This window comes from Asparagus officinalis, chromosome 4 (assembly GCF_001876935.1).
Source record: "Asparagus officinalis chromosome 4, Aspof.V1, whole genome shotgun sequence".
Lineage (NCBI taxonomy): Eukaryota > Viridiplantae > Streptophyta > Magnoliopsida > Asparagales > Asparagaceae > Asparagus > Asparagus officinalis.
In genome coordinates this window covers 121587192-121599739 of record NC_033797.1, presented here as the reverse complement: position 1 = coordinate 121599739, position 12548 = coordinate 121587192, and the positions used below count along the sequence as shown (strand labels likewise).

The window sequence follows — 12548 nt, the reverse complement described above, 5'->3', positions numbered from 1 at the left end:
CCGTTTTCTGCCTGGTTCGAACTTCAAACAGAACCCGAGCGACGAAATAACTTTCCCACTGACCAAAGTGATGTACACACTTCACTTTAGCCCTACAAACCAACCCCAGTGGCGACACCAACCACTGGCGCGAGCCTGGAAGATACATCAACAGCCTTATCCGATCACATGAACCATGACTTTCGCACCCCAACTCTTTTGTTTTTCTAAATTTACATACACACAGGTTTCTAAGTCTTAAACAGGACACACCAGGCCACACTAGTCATGAATTTCTATCAGTTCTCAAACATAACAAAGAGTAATAAATGCAACTCATCATATATAACAATATCATAGCATATCACATAATTAAAATTAAGAAACATAAATCATGAATAATTCATAATAATCCCTTTTCTAAAATAAATCCTTTAAAATTATTTATAAATGTTCTAAAATAATTGGTTTTATAAAACTCTCTTAAATTATTGAAATTATTCTAAATTGATACTTATTCTAAAATAAATTCTTTTAAATTGTTTATAATTATTCTAAAATAGTTCTTTCGACAAATAAATTCTATTAATTTATTATAATTACTCTAAAATGATTTTTCACCAAATAATTTATTATAATTATTTTAAAATGATTATTTTCTCAAATAAATTCTTTAAAATTATAAATTAATCTAAAATAATTTTATTTTATTTTATCTTTACAGTATCTATTATCACAATATTATTTTTATATTTTTTAATATCATTCGTCAAATAAATCCGTGCAGGTCATCACAGTATATGTATTACAACGTGAATGGTCATACCTTATTGTTCACAGTCCATTTCGTTCACGACAGTTCTATACGTTATAGTTCTCAGTTCAATATGTTCACGACAATTCTATATTTGTAACGAATAATTATTCGAGAAACGAGTTCTTATGCATAATTAATCTGTGATCAATCTAAAATTGTACTGAGCAAGAATAGGGATTTTGCAAGCAACTAATTAATTCAGAGCGGATCAAGAGAGTATCGGGATCTTGCCTCGGGTTCGTCGAATGAATCGACATCGACGGCGCGAATCGGATCTGGCGCGGTGGAGCGCGACGACGAGGGGAGCTGTCGACGGTTAAGGATTTCGTCGGAGCTCAGGTTGATTGGCGACGGATCTCGCGCGGAGGAGGCATCGCTGGTCGGCGGGATGCGGAGCAGGCCCAATATAGTTTTAGTCATCTTTAAAATAGTTGACAAGAAATCGAACTTTAGCATTCTTAAGGATGCGACAAAGAGGAGATATATAGGATGAGCCAAACTAGAAGATCCAAAAAGATAAATACAGAACACTCCCAAAAAAGAAAATTATAGAAAGATCATTATGTCTATAATGCAGAGTAATTATATTTCTCTCTATGAATGTTTATGACCAATAAGAGCAACTCAAATAGAAAACACGCTCCCCAAAAAATGTGTCGTGAGAGAATGTCAGAGAGAGAGAGAGAGAGAGAGAGAGAGAGAGAGAAAGAGAGAAAGAGAGAGTGTGAGCACGAGAAGAGAGAGAGAGTCTGGGGTTTAAATAGAAAAGTTTTTGAATAAAAAATAAAAAAATAAAATAAAATAATGAGTGAGGATGCGCGTGGGCAGCAGTCTTCTTGGAAAAGCGAGGAGAAAAAACGTGATGAGGGAGGGATGGTTGTTGAGGGTTTGACGGGAGCAACACCTTTGGATTATTTTCAGATGAGTTCACAAAAATTCAAGCTCTTGCATATAACTACCCTACTCATTTACAACTACTACAACATTTATTATGATATGTATATCTATTATTGCATATATACTCTGTGTATTACATCACAATAAAAATAAATATTATTGTATATTATGCTTTGCATAGTAAATATTAATAACAATAATTATTACATCACAATAAAAATAAATATTATTGTATATTATGCTTTGCATAGTAAATATTAATAACAATAATGAATAATCAATTATTAATTTAAAATAATAACAATAATGAATAATCAATTATTAATTTAAAAGTCTTTACCGTAACAATTAAATTTATAAATTTAAAATTTGTTAAATAAATATAAAGCCGTATTATTAAATCATAGCAAGTTTTAGAAAATCGAGTAAAATAATAATTTAATATTTGAAGTACCAGAAAGTTTATTTAAACCAATATCGAAAATTCAAGGTCCTTACATTCTACCCCCCTTAAAACAAATTCCGTCCTCGGAATTTAAAATTAGAGTGATACACAAAAGAACCCAATGACAGTGATATGGAAAGAGATACTCAACTCAACACATATAGAGAATGATTCAAAATAACTGCATATTCATAAGCAGGGAGAAAGTAAGACTAGAACGATACAAGGTAAGGTACAAGATATGATAACTAAGATTCAGGAAACAGATGAGGGTATCGTTATCTCATTTCAGACTCAGTCTCCCAAGTCGACTCACCAGGAGAATCTGGGTGCCACATCACACGAACAAGCGTGACAGTTTTGTTCCGGAGAGTCTTCTCTCTTTGGTCCAGAATCGCCACAGGTTGTTTCTTGTATGTCAAATCAGGTCGCACCTCAATCTCCGAGAAATCTACGATATGACTCGGATCTCCGACATATCTCCGCAACTAAGAAATGTGGAATACGTCATGCACTCCAGCCAATGCAGGTGGTAATGCAAGTCGATACGCCACTTCTCCAAGTCTCTCTAATACGTCGAAAGGTCCCACATATCGTGGACTCAACTTCCCACGCCTTCCAAAGCGAATGTTACCTCGGTTGGGGGAAATCTTTAGGAACACATGGTCTCCTAGCTGAAATTCCAAGTGTCGACTCTTCGCATTCGCCCAATGCTTGAATCGGTCCTGCGCTATGCGAAGTCGTTCCCGAATGATTCTGACCGCATCAACTGACTTGTTAATCAATTCCGGTCCAAAAATCTCTCGTTCACCAATATCGTCCCAACTTAAAGGAGAGCGACACTTCCTCCCATATAATGCCGCGAAAGGAGCCATTCCAATGCTAGCCTGGAAGCTATTGTTGTATGAAAACTCCATCAATTGCAAGTGATCTTCCCACGACCCGTGAAAGTCAAGCATACATGCTCTAAGCATATCCTCTAAAATCTGAATGGTCCTTTCCGATTGCCCATCGGTCTGAGGATGATAAGCTGTGCTGAAACTGAGATTGGTCCCAAGACTTGCCTGCAAACTCTTCCAGAATTCTGAGGTAAATCGGGTATCACGATCTGAAACGATGCATACTGGAACTCCGTGCAATCGTACGATCTCCTCCATGTATCTCTGAGCAAGATGTTCCGTTGACTGTCCTACTCGGAATGGAATAAAGTGAGCCGATTTGGTTAATCGATCTACGATCACCCAAATAGCATCATTCTGTCTAGTGCTCCGAGGTAAGCCAGTAACGAAGTCCATGGTGACATGTTGCCATTTCCACTCCGGAATAGGCAACAGCTACAATAGACCTGTGATGCGCTGATGCTGTGCCTTCACCTGCTAACATACAAGGCACTTCGCCACACTACGAGCCACATCTCTCTTCATACCACGCCACCAAAAGTTTAGTTTTAGATCCTTGTACATCTTCGTACCTCCAGGGTGAATAGAGTACGGTGAGATGTGAGCTTCCCGTAATAATTCTTCTCGAATATCTCCTTCTGGTACGCAAATACGACTCCCAAATCGTAAGGATCCGTCCTCATGAACAACAAATTCCGACCGAAGACCAGTCGAAGCTAACTCTCTGCACTTCTGAAGAAATGAGTCACCTGATTGTGCAGCCTTGATTCGCTCGACTAATGTCGATTGAATTTGAAGATTCATCAAGGAAGCGGTGACTCCTGGAAGTAGAACTTCTATACTCATATCCCTCACTTCCTGCTGAAGTCTCCACTGAGCTGTGAGGGTCATGATTGCTGGCAAACGGCTCAAAGCATCTGGTACTACATTGACCTTGCCAGGGTGGTACTGAAGGTCAATGTCGTAATCTGCCATCAGTTCTATCCATCGACGTTGCCTCATGTTGAGCTCCTTCTGAGTAAAAATGTACTTCAAGCTCTTGTGATCCGTAAACACTTTCACTTGCTCTCCCAACAAATAATGTCTCCAAAGCTTAAGAGCAAAAATCACAGCTGCCAACTCCAGGTCGTGGGTAGGGTAATTCTACTCATGCTTCTTCAGCTGACGAGAAGCATACGCTACCACATGACCATCTTGCTAAAGAACGCATCCCAATCCTCTACTTGATGCGTCGCAAAACACCTCAAAGTTCTCGCTCTTATCCGGTATCGTCAAGATTGGGGCCGAGATCAGTCGAGACTTTAACTCCTCAAATGCCTGCTCACAAGTGTCGGACCAGACGAATTTAATATCCTTCCTCGTAAGACGCGTCATCGATTCCGCAATCTTCGAGAAATCCTTGATGAAACGCCGGTAATATCCAGCTAATCCTAGGAAGCTCTTAATGTCGGACACCGACTTAGGGGTAGGCCAATCCTTAACAGCAGCTACTTTATTCGGGTCCACAGATATGTCGTCTCCTGACACCACGTGTCCTAAAAATGCAATGCGGTCTAGCCAGAATTGACACTTACTATACTTGGCGAATAGCCGATGCTCTCTCAAGGTCTTCAGCACGTACCGCAAATGCTCCGCATGTTCCGCTTCACTCTTAGAGTATACTAGGATATCATCAATAAAGACGTCTACAAACTTGTCCAGCACATCATAGAAAACCAGATTCATTAGGTTAATAAATGTCGTTGGCGCATTAGTCACACTAAACGGCATCACTAAGAACTCGTAATGTCCATATCTCGTCCGGAACGCAGTCTTGGGGACATAAGAGTCCTTGACCTTCACCTGGTGATATCCACTCCGCAGATCCAGCTTAGAAAACACTCTCGATCCTCCCAATTGTTCAAAGATATCATCGATACAGGGAGGTGGATACTTATTCTTCACTGTCACAACATTCAACTCCAGGTAGTCGATGCACATCGGCTTGGATCCATCCTTCTTATTCACAAGCAATACAGGTGCTCCCAAGGCCGATACACCGGGTCGTATCAAGCCTCTTTGCAAAAGATCATCCAACTGAGTTCGAAGCTCGGCCAACTCAGTCAGAGGCATGCGATAAGGGGTCTTAGAGATCGGAGCAACTCTAGGCTTCAATTCTATGGAAATCTCAATTGCTCGATCCGGTGGCAATTCGTAAATATCATCGGGGAACACATCTTCAAATTCTCGACTACAATTGGCTTCTTGGGTTCCACCTGCATGGCAGCAAACGTCGTCTTCTTCGGTCTAGCTCTGTACTCTACCGGTCCGGCCGATATGCTACCACTGAGGAACTCAAACCTCGGGTGATCCGGTATCTCAAATACTACACTCCGACGGTGACAATCAATGGTGGCAAAGAATGACCCCAACCAATCCATCCCAAATACTGCATCAAAACTCGGCAGATCAATCACCAGGAAATCTGCAAAGAGCTCTCTCCCGCTGATGACCACCGGACATGTTTCATAACCACTGGACGCTACTAAAACACCACTGTCAGTATTGATATTCCAGCCTGTGGTCAGAGGAGTTATAGGAAGGGAGTGGGCGGTGGCAAATCGACGAGATAAGAAACAATAGGAAGCCCCAGAATCAAAGAGTGATAAAGCAGGAACAGATGAAACAAGAACCTTTCCTATTACAGGAGGAGGTAATTGTGACTAACTTAGTACTCATAACAAATCCTATCATGCTATCATCAGGTAATGCTAAATAAGGAAAAATTCATATGCAAGTAAAACTAAGAACGAACAGTTCTTACCAGTGATAACCTGATCGTTCGCCTCAGCTTCCACAGCTGACATCATGAATGTTTGACGTGGAGGTTGCTGCCCTTGTGCCTGCTGATAAAACTGCTTCTGAGGAAGTAGAGGCCCTGCTCGGGGATAGGGTCCTTGCTGAGCCGGTGCTACTGGAGCAGGTCGAGGTGGAGCTAGAAGAGCTGCCCGGACCGAAGGTCGGGGAACCCACAGTTGAAGCACAGATGAAGACGTCTGGGGCACTCCTGCTGAGTATGCCCAGCGTGGCTACAATAGGAACACTTCACTGAAGGCTGGCCACGAGTCTGCCCTCCAGGGCGCTGATAGGGGTGAGCCTGCTGAAATGATTGTCGCTGGGAAAACTGCTGCCTCTGCGGAGCCTGCTGCTGCCTCGGAGGGGGACGCTCGGCATTTCGGGATGGAGCTACTGGTGTCCTACTCTGAACCACATGTGGATCTTCTGGTTCCTTCTGAACACTCTCAATCTCACGCGCTGCATCTAGTACGGCGTCGTGAGTCGTAAGTGCTCTACCAGCCAGAGCCAACCTGATATACTTGTCCAGACCCTTCTGGAACTGATGCTTCCTAATAGCCGGGTCGGTAACCAGATGAGGAGCATACCGACTAAAAGAAGAGAACTCAGCTTCATACTCATCAACCGTTCGTCCTAACTGCTTGAGCTCAACAAATCTACGCAGAAGCTCATCTCGGGCTGACTGTGGAAAATACTTCATATTGAAGCGTTCCGTGAACGTTTCCCACAGAATCGGCCTCTCTAGGTGTGTCTTCTCAGCAGCCCACCAGATTCGAGTCGTATCAGTGAGCTGGACATCCATAAGGTCCACCCACTCTGCAGGGGCAATGTGGGTCACCGTAAGGATAGTCTCGGTAACCTTCAGGAACTCTTCTGCTGCTAGAGGTCCTTCGGCATCGGAGAAAGAAGGAGGTCGCATATACCAAAACTCTCTAACACCAGTTCTGTACGAGGGGGAGGCTGGCGAGGCTCCCGTTGCAAGTGCCCTGCCAAATGCTGCTGATTCGTTGCCAGTACCTAAATCATTGCCAAAAGTTGGTGCGGGTCCACTTCGGGAGGCGGGACATTACTACTGGACGAGTTACCATTGTTACGTGTACCTACCATGGTTCTGAAGGGAAGGCAACGAGGATCAAAATTATTGTAGGATGACTAAGAAAATCAAGTCAAAAAATGATATGCGCCTAAATTATTCATTATATTCTCACTGGTAGAAAATCGGGACCGCGACCAGGACCGTGAGTGGGATCGTGACCGGGACCGTGACCTGCGTGGGCCACCACTAAAACCTGTCACACCCTGCTTCCCAAAATACTAAGGAACCGAGACGCGAGCAAGCCCGCGATGTATTAGATTCAGGAGAATAAATAAAATTGAACATTTCTCCTCAACCTAATATGCTAAGCGTCAAGAAATAAATGCAAAGGCACAGATCTCCGATCACAGTAGCGAGAATATAATGAACAACTCAGAATAAAAAGGAGACATATCAAAAATAGAATATCATCCAAGACACAAAGTTTGGGTCAAACATGCCCTTATTATAAAACAGTCCAACTAAAATAAGAAAATACATAGTCCAACAAAATAAGAAGGAAGTACTGTAAAAATAACTAAGTCCTTCGAAAGACTAAAGGATAATGTACTACATAAATAATCTAGTGTCCATCAGTGACTACGTAAAAGAAAAGGCTAAGCTTCCGTCTGTTCTTCTATTCCACCTGGAAGACACTCCGGCTGGGCATACTCCTACTCTAATGCATCATCATACTGGACCTGTCCGTCCTCTAAATCTGACGTACACCAGAGAAAACAGGTGTACGTCAGCGTATATGACACACGGTAAGATCCCACAAGGAAAGTAGAAACGGTCGAACGACCAATGCAAGAACAATAATAATAATAGTAGTAATAATCTAAATGAAATCTACCACAAGAATATAATAATCAGAAGAATCCAAAATCGATCGGGTAACGAGGTCATGCAGCTAGCGATCAGACTAATCATCCAAGTAATGAGGTCATACTACTAGCCATTGTATAACAGGTCACTGGTACATATCTCACACAGAGTCAACGTTCATATCATTGGATAACTGACTGTTCACAAATCCTCTACGTGTATCCAATCCTGCTACACATGCGGCCTAGAGGACTACACGCAATCCGTTTTCTGCCTGGTCCGAACTTCAAACAGAACCCGGGTGATGAAATAAATTTCCCACTGACCAAAGTGATGTACACACTTCACTTTAGCCCTACAAACCAACCCCAGTGGCGACACCAACCACTGGCACGAGCCTGGAAGTTACATCAACAGCCTTATCCGATCACATGAACCATGACTCTCCCACCCCAACTCTCTTGTTTTTCTAAATTAACATACACACAGGTTTCTAAGTCTTAAACAGGACAAACCAGGCCACACTAGTCATGAATTTCTAACGGTTCTCAAACATAACAAAGAGTAATAAATGCAACTCATCATATACAACAATATCATAGCATATCACATAATTAAAATTAAGAAACATAAATCATGAATAATTCATAATAATCCCTTTTCTAAAATAAATCCTTTAAAATTATTTATAAATGTTCTAAAATAATTCCTTTTAAAAAACTCTCTTAAATTATTGAAATTATTCTAAATTGATACTTATTCTAAAATAAATTCTTTTAAATTATTTATAATTATTCTAAAATAATTCTTTCATCAAATAAATTCTATTAATTTATTATAATTACTCTAAAATGATTTTTCATCAAATAATTTATTATAATTATTTTAAAATGATTATTTTCTCAAATAAATTCTTTAAAATTATAAATTAATCTAAAATAATTTTATTTTATTTTATCTTTACAGTATCTATTATCACAATATAATTTTTATACTTTTTAATATCATTCGTCAAATAAATCCGTGCAGGTCATCACAGTATATGTATTACAACGTGAATGGTCATACGTTATTATTCACAGTCCATTTCGTTAACGACAGTTCTATACGTTATAGTTCTCAGTTCAATATGTTCACGACAGTTCTATATTTGTAACGAATAATTATTCGAGAAACGAGTTCTTATGCATAATTAATTTGTGATCAATCTAAAATTGTACTGAGTAAGAATAGGGATTTTGAAAGCAACTAATTAATTCAGAGCGGATCTAAGAATTGAATGATAAGTCAAGAGAGTATCCGGATCTTGCTTCGGGTTCGTCGAATGAATCGACGTCGACGGCGCGAATCGGATCTGGCGCGGTGGAGCGCGACGACGAGGGGAGCTGTCGACGGTTAAGGATTTCGTCGGAGCTCAGGTTGATTGGCGACGGATCTCGCGCGGAGGAGGCATCCCGCTTGGTGACGCGGATGCCGGAGCCGGAAGGTTGGTGTCGGGCGACAGATCTGGGGTACGGCGTGGCGAGCGCTCTGGGAGGCGGAGGAGGGCGCGGGGGAGGAGCGGAAGTTGAAGAGGGAGATATGGCTTACTGAGGAGGGGCTGGAAGTGATCAGGCGGGGGAGCGTCGAGGATTCTGACGGGCGGTCGGAGGAGGTGCTGGGGTTTCGTGGAGGCGGCCGGCACGGTTTAGGTCTGGTTCGGTGGGTGACTGGACGGGGCGGCGAAGACAGGCGACGGATGGGCGGAGCTCGAGCTCCGGTGGAGGGGGATGCAGAGCGGCGTGGGGACGGCGAGGCAGAGAATGAGGGCGATGCGATCGGCTGGGTCCCGTCGGACTGGGGCGAGCGAACAGGGGCAGCTGTAGGCGGTGGCAGGCGGGGCTCTGGGGGTTAGAGCGGGTGGTTGCGGGCCTCGTGGAGGGAGGAGCGGCGAGCGGACCTGACGAGTAGCAGCGGTGGAGGAGAGCTTGGCCACGAGCGCGATGAGGGTTTGCGCGCGGCGGTGACCACGGCGAGAATGGGGGCAATGCTCGCGCGGAAAGTGGAATAGGCGATGAGGCTCGATGATGGAGAGGGTGCTGCGGGGTTGGAAAGGAGATGGAGATAGGGAGAGAGAATGTTAGAGAGAGAGAGAGAGAAAGAGAGAGAGAGAGAGAGAAAGAGAGAAAGAGAGAGTGTGAGCACGAGAAGAGAAAGAGAGAGTCAGGGGTTTAAATAGAAAAGTTTTTGAATAAAAAAATAAAATTAAATAATGAGTGAGGATGCGCGTGGGCAGCAGTCTTCTTGGAAAAGTGAGGAGAAAAAACGTGATGAGGGAGGGATGGTTGTTGGGGGTTTGACGGGAGCAACACCTTTGGATTATTTTCAGATGAGTTCACAAAAATTCAAGCTCTTGCATAACTACCCTGCTCATTTACAACTACAACATTTATTATGATATGTATATCTATTATTGCATATATACTCTGTATATTACATCACAATAAAAATAAATATTATTGTATATTATGCTTTGCATAGTAAATATTAATAACAATAATTATTACATCACAATAAAAATAAATATTATTGTATATTATGCTTTGCATAGTAAATATTAATAACAATAATGAATAATCAATTATTAATTTAAAATAATAACAATAATGAATAATCAATTATTAATTTAAAAGTCTTTACCGTAACAATTAAATTTATAAATTTCAAATTTGTTAAATAAATATAAAACCGTATTATTAAATCATAGCAAGTTTTAGAAAATCGGGTAAAATAATAATTTAATATTTAAAGTACCAGAAAGTTTATTTAAACCAATATCGAAAATTCAAGGTGCTTACAGATGCGTTGATAATCAATCCAATATCGATTTGGCAACAAAGCTGAATTCACAAGTCAAAATTCCAACTTTAGTTCAAGATCTCGATAACGGTCAAGCGATAAACGCAGTACGGGAAAGATCTTAGCTATTCTACAAAGCACTGATTAGACTAAAAGATAAAGAGGTCAAGAGTTGAAGCCATTTACGGGTCCTTCTATACGATCTACTCAACCAAGTATTGAAGGGATTGCAAGTAAGACCTGTCTTATCCAAAGTGTCTCAGACTCCTCTATAAAGGAACGAGTCTGAAATACTTTGGAGGGGTATCTATAGGCGTCTAAAAATACTGATAGATATCCAAATACAGCTCAAGGCAAAGAGAAGATTATCCAAAGATCACAAGAAATGGCCTCACGCTGTCTCAAAAAGATCGAAACTGTGTGGACTGTCTCGCACGCGAGACAGTGTTTACTGTCTCGCACGCAGGACAGTATGGATTATCTCGCCAAGCGAGATAGTGTCGCATGTCTCGCACGCGAGACAGTGTCGACTGTCTCGTACGCGAGACAGTGTTAACTGTCTCGCGGGCCAGACAGCTTTGAAATGTTTAGAAACTGCTGAAATGACGACATGACACGTGGCCAACAACTGTCCAGGAACGTGGGAGACATCGTGGGCGAGAATCACGTTGATAACTGTCAAATTAACGGAGTTTAGAACGTGGGAAGGCAGTTACAGAAGAAAATGGCAGGCAGTTTGAGCTTTCCGAGACAGTCATGGTTGTCTCGGAAGCCGAGATAGTCACAACTGACAGTCACAACTGTCTCGACCGCCGAGACAGACAAGACTGTCTCGCAGGCAAAATTTCTTCACGACGTTGTATTTTTAGTTAAGTGTTCCCAGGGGCTATAAATATCCTCCTAGGGACATTACTGACAGATATACGAGCATAGAGAGCAGATAGAGCAGAATACTTGAGCTTTTTGGCGATTCCTTAAGATTTGAGCTTTGACTTGATCTTGAGAAGAGTGTTCATCTTACGTTGATAAGATATTCACTGATTTCATTCTTGCTTCTAAACGAAGGAAGAATACCCAAAGTCTTCACAATTCGATCAGAATCTGTGAATCGGTGGTCCACGAGCCAACACACTTCCGGCACAGGCAAAGTCCCACAAAAGCAGAAATCGATAAACGATTTTTGTGTTATTTTCTAGAAAGTTATAATTTTCTTTTTTTGTAATTTGTTGTAAGCGATTGAAGTTTTATTGGATTCAACAATGAAACCAACTTTCGACGAAAACATTAAGAATTTCCCATATCTTCATTGTAGACGTCACCCTAATCACATCATATTTCAACTCTTGTTCCAAACATGGTCTGATCACTCCACAAGCGTTCCTATTCATCTTTTCTCATACCGCCTCTTCATATTTTGGTGGCCTCTTATAGATCATGATGGTCTCCTTCAAATTCTGAGCATTGAGCGCATCATGTACGTCGCTCATCCACAAATCAAAATTAATCTTGCCGTCATATTTAACCACACTAATTTTAGTGTTCTGAAAACCAACTTGAACTGTACCCGCCATCTTGCTACTTTCACCAACTTCTTCACCCATACTCACAAACTCCAAATTATAGAGGAAAATTCAAACTTGATAGAATTTAGAAGTTTCCTAACTGAATCCTAGAACAGATTCCAAAATAGATCTCCTAACCACACAAGGAAAACGAAATCTTCAACGACAATCCTAAACACTATCTCCATCGAAGCCTAGAACTCCAAGAACCAAGCTTCCACGACGAATCTTCCTCCACCTAATGCTAAAACCCTAGATCTAAAATCTGAGCTCTGATACCAATTATTATGTGCCTTTACGAAAGCGTGTTCGATAACCAAACGAATCCGTAAGCACGAGAGAAGATAACCAAACCAAACACGAGCACAATCCA

The 12548-nt window shown here is 41.5% G+C and overlaps 1 pseudogene; it reads right to left on the bottom strand.

Moving 5' to 3' along the window:
• LOC109839232 lies at positions 2627-5883 on the bottom strand (annotated as a pseudogene).